Consider the following 5,000-nt stretch of genomic DNA (forward strand, 5'->3'; position numbering starts at 1 on the left):
GGAAAAGGCGGCGGTGGTGGTGAGGGTGGAGCTTTACGCTCAGGAGGGGAGACTTTCTTTCAGAGGTGCCAATTAATCTGCAGCAGAAAGTCATCCCCCCCGACCGGGATTCGAAGCCCGGTCCTGACCACATGACCACCGGGGAGAGTTGCCTCAAGTCCCTGAGGGACCTGGACACGAGGCCGAATACACACGCACGCCTGCTGCACTGGCAGCAGCGACCAACAGGGGGCTGACCGGCTGATCCTTCCCTTTCACAGGCAGGCTTTTGGCCCTCGCTCAAACGACAAAGGTGTTCAGAAGGAAGTCCTGGGGGGAAGGCAGGCAGGGAGGGACGGACACAGGGAAGTCCGCACAAAACAGGTCCCCTGGAACCTCTGACCCAGAAAAACGGGTTCCTGGTGAAAGCAGTCCTGCCATTGACATGACAATGGACAGGGCCCGGCAGCTTGAGACACATCTTTCTTTCAATATGCAAGTCCTTTTTAAAAAAGTTTCCTTCCACAGCAGCTCTGAGTGAGAGAGAGAGAGAGAGAGAGAGAGAGACACTGACTCACTGACTGATACTGACACCGACACACACACACACACACACACACACACACACACACACATATTATTTATTATTATTTTTAATTGATTTTTAGAACAGGGAGATGGAATAGGGGCTTGCTCCGTCCACTCCACGCATCGACCCAGTATTGCAGTGTCTCTGGGAACGGTGCAGCTCCCCGTGGGGAGATATTCAAAAGGAAAATCAGCTCTTTCCCAGTGTCTCTGTGTGTGTGTGTGTGTGTGTGTGTGTATTATTACTGAGAATAAAGCTGATATCTCTCTCTCTCTCTCTCTCCCTCTCTCTCTCTCACTCAGAGCTGCTGTGGAAGGAAACCTTTTTAAAAAGAACTTTCTCAGCTCAGTGGTATTTTTTTCTTCTCCAAGGCTGAGTGCCGCTCGCACGTAGCGATATAATTCAAAGTGCAAAATAACTTGGCGTCGTTGACTTGAAACAAGCAGGGTCTGCTTCCAAATGAAAGCTGCGCTCCCGAACTGGACTGACTGTCTGTCTGTCTGTCTGTTTGTCAAGGGGTGGAAAAGGCGGCGGTGGTGGTGAGGGTGGAGCTTTACGCTCAGGAGGGGAGACTTTCTTTCAGAGGTGCCAATTAATCTGCAGCAGAAAGCCATCCCCCCCGACCGGGATTCGAAGCCCGGTCCTGACCACGAGACCACCGGGGAGAGTTGCCTCAAGTCCCTGAGGGACCTGGACACGAGGCCGAATACACACGCACGCCTGCTGCACTGGCAGCAGCGACCAACAGGGGGCTGACCGGCTGATCCTTCCCTTTCACAGGCAGGCTTTTGGCCCTCGCTGAAACGACAAAGGTGTTCAGAAGGAAGTCCTGGGGGGAAGGCAGGCAGGGAGGGACGGACACAGGGAAGTCCGCACAAAACAGGTCCCCTGGAACCTCTGACCCAGAAAAACGGGTTCCTGGTGAAAGCAGTCCTGCCATTGACATGACAATGGACAGGGCCCGGCAGCTTGAGACACATCTTTCTTTCAATATGCAAGTTCTTTTTAAAAAAGTTTCCTTCCACAGCAGCTCTGAGTGAGAGAGAGAGAGAGAGAGACACTGACTCACTGACTGATACTGACACCGACACACACACACACACACACACACACACACACACACATATTATTTATTATTATTTTTAATTGATTTTTAGAACAGGGAGATGGAATAGGGGCTTGCTCCGTCCACTCCACGCATCGACCCAGTATTGCAGTGTTTCTGGGAACGGTGCAGCTCCCCGTGGGGAGATATTCAAAAGGAAAATCAGCTCTTTCCCAGTGTCTCTGTGTGTGTGTGTGTGTGTGTGTGTGTATTATTACTGAGAATAAAGCTGATATCTCTCTCTCTCTCTCTCTCCCTCTCTCTCTCTCACTCAGAGCTGCTGTGGAAGGAAACCTTTTTAAAAAGAACTTTCTCAGCTCAGTGGTATTTTTTTCTTCTCCAAGGCTGAGTGCCGCTCGCACGTAGCGATATAATTCAAAGTGCAAAATAACTTGGCGTCGTTGACTTGAAACAAGCAGGGTCTGCTTCCAAATGAAAGCTGCGCTCCCGAACTGGACTGACTGTCTGTCTGTCTGTCTGTTTGTCAAGGGGTGGAAAAGGCGGCGGTGGTGGTGAGGGTGGAGCTTTACGCTCAGGAGGGGAGACTTTCTTTCAGAGGTGCCAATTAATCTGCAGCAGAAAGCCATCCCCCCCGACCGGGATTCGAAGCCCGGTCCTGACCACGAGACCACCGGGGAGAGTTGCCTCAAGTCCCTGAGGGACCTGGACACGAGGCCGAATACACACGCACGCCTGCTGCACTGGCAGCAGCGACCAACAGGGGGCTGACCGGCTGATCCTTCCCTTTCACAGGCAGGCTTTTGGCCCTCGCTGAAACGACAAAGGTGTTCAGAAGGAAGTCCTGGGGGGAAGGCAGGCAGGGAGGGACGGACACAGGGAAGTCCGCACAAAACAGGTCCCCTGGAACCTCTGACCCAGAAAAACGGGTTCCTGGTGAAAGCAGTCCTGCCATTGACATGACAATGGACAGGGCCCGGCAGCTTGAGACACATCTTTCTTTCAATATGCAAGTTCTTTTTAAAAAAGTTTCCTTCCACAGCAGCTCTGAGTGAGAGAGAGAGAGAGAGAGACACTGACTCACTGACTGATACTGACACCGACACACACACACACACACACACACACACACACACACATATTATTTATTATTATTTTTAATTGATTTTTAGAACAGGGAGATGGAATAGGGGCTTGCTCCGTCCACTCCACGCATCGACCCAGTATTGCAGTGTTTCTGGGAACGGTGCAGCTCCCCGTGGGGAGATATTCAAAAGGAAAATCAGCTCTTTCCCAGTGTCTCTGTGTGTGTGTGTGTGTGTGTGTGTGTGTGTGTGTGTGTGTGTATTATTACTGAGAATAAAGCTGATATCTCTCTCTCTCTCTCACTCAGAGCTGCTGTGGAAGGAAACCTTTTTAAAAAGAACTTTCTCAGCTCAGTGGTATTTTTTTCTTCTCCAAGGCTGAGTGCCGCTCGCACGGAGCGATATAATTCAAAGTGCAAAATAACTTGGCGTCGTTGACTTTAAACAAGCAGGGTCTGCTTCCAAATGAAAGCTGCGCTCCCGAACTGGACTGACTGTCTGTCTGTCTGTCTGTCTGTCTGTTTGTCAAGGGGAGGAAAAGGTGGCGGTGGTGGTGGTGGTGAGGGTGGAGCTTTACGCTCAGGAGGGGAGACTTTCTTTCAGAGGTGCCAATTAATCTGCAGCAGAAAGTCATCCCCCCCCAACCGGGATTCGAAGCCCGGTCCTGACCACGAGACCACCGGGGAGAGTTGCCTCAAGTCCCTGAGGGACCTGGACACGAGGCCGAATACACACGCACGCCTGCTGCACTGGCAGCAGCGACCAACAGGGGGCTGACCGGCTGATCCTTCCCTTTCACAGGCAGGCTTTTGGCCCTCGCTCAAACGACAAAGGTGTTCAGAAGGAAGTCCTGGGGGGAAGGCATGGAGGGACGGACACAGGGAAGTCCGCACAAAACAGGTCCCCTGGAACCTCTGACCCAGAAAACCGGGTTCCTGGTGAAAGCAGTCCTGCCCCGCCCTGCCATTAACATGACAATGGACAGGGCCCGGACCAGGCGCAGCGGACGGTAGCGAGCAGTCGGAGGGTGAAAATCCGCCAGTGGGTGAAAAGGAGAGCCGTGCGGTGAGAGGAGGCGGAAAGCGGTTCGCAGACTTTCGCTGTACCTCCGGCGGGCAGCGCCGCACCTCCGAGCGCTCGGTACCGTCCGCTGCGCCTCGTCCTGCCGCACGCGACCAGCCGTCCCCGGAGGAAATCGGCCTCGGCCTTCCTGAGATATCAGTCTCCAGGTGGGACAGAAAAACCGGGGGCCCCCGGCTCGCTTTCGGCGGCCCGCTAGTCGACTTCCCGTCGTGCGAACGCGATCCTTCCGGTACCCTTCGGTGCCCCTTGCCCGACTCTAGCTCCGGTGGTAAAGCGGAGTCGGTCGGTCTGACGGCCGCCGAGTTAGCAGGCGGAAAGCGGTTTGCAGCCTTTCGCTGTACCTCCGGCGGGCAGCGCCGCACCTCCGAGCGCTCGGTACCGTCCGCTGCGCCTCGTCCTGCCGCACGCGACGAGCCGTCCCTGGAGGAAATCGGCCTCGGCCCTCCTGAGATATCAGCCTCCATACGGGCGTCACAAATCAGTGGACATGGTCAGCTGCAAAGCAGTGTCATTACAACCTTTCATAAACAACAGGGCAGCACCGCACTGCACTGCACTGCACCCCACACTACATCACACTTGCCTGCCTGCCGGCCTGCCGCTGCCTACTCTCACCAGCGGACCAAAGTGAGGATAACACCCCGAAGCAAGCATCTCCCTTGCCGCCCACCAGCCCACACCAATCCCCTTGCCTGCCTCCCACAAATTCCACCAGCGAGGCAAAGTGAAAATCAACCCCCAAAAAACGCACTCCACACCGGCCATCGCCCGCTATACACCCCCCCTGGGGCGAATATTAAGCCCGAGAACACCGACTGTAACCAACCGCAGTGAAAAGTTGAAGTGGCAACTCATTAACCAGATTTACACTTGGCAACTCATAAACCAAATGAACAAAAAATCTGGTTAATGAGTTGCCCAAAATAAATCTGGTTAATGAGTTGCCACTTCAACTTTTCACTGCGGTTGGTTACAGTCGGTGTTCTCGGGCTTAATATTCACCCCGGGGGGTGGGTGATTCTGGGGGTAGTGTCCGGGAGGGTGAGCCTTTTATTCGGCAGGAGGCGTGTGGGGAAATCATCAACCTGTCAGACGATGAGTTGTCACAAACGCCATTGCTTAATGAAAGCTGCGCTCCCGAACTGGACTGACTGTCTGACTGTCTGTCTGTCCGTTTGTCAAGGGGAGGAAAAGGCGGTGG

General features: G+C 53.9%; 3 pseudogenes; all 3 read left to right on the plus strand.

The window, feature by feature from the left end:
- Positions 1-615: 615 nt before the first annotated feature.
- On the plus strand, positions 616-732 carry LOC137329376 (U2 spliceosomal RNA; annotated as a pseudogene).
- A 961-nt stretch (positions 733-1,693) lies between these two features.
- Positions 1,694-1,810, plus strand: LOC137329536 (U2 spliceosomal RNA; annotated as a pseudogene).
- Positions 1,811-2,771: 961 nt separating this feature from the next.
- LOC137329537 (U2 spliceosomal RNA) lies at positions 2,772-2,888 on the plus strand (annotated as a pseudogene).
- Positions 2,889-5,000: the final 2,112 nt, after the last annotated feature.

This window comes from Heptranchias perlo, chromosome 12 (assembly GCF_035084215.1).
Source record: "Heptranchias perlo isolate sHepPer1 chromosome 12, sHepPer1.hap1, whole genome shotgun sequence".
Taxonomy (NCBI): Eukaryota; Metazoa; Chordata; class Chondrichthyes; order Hexanchiformes; family Hexanchidae; genus Heptranchias; species Heptranchias perlo.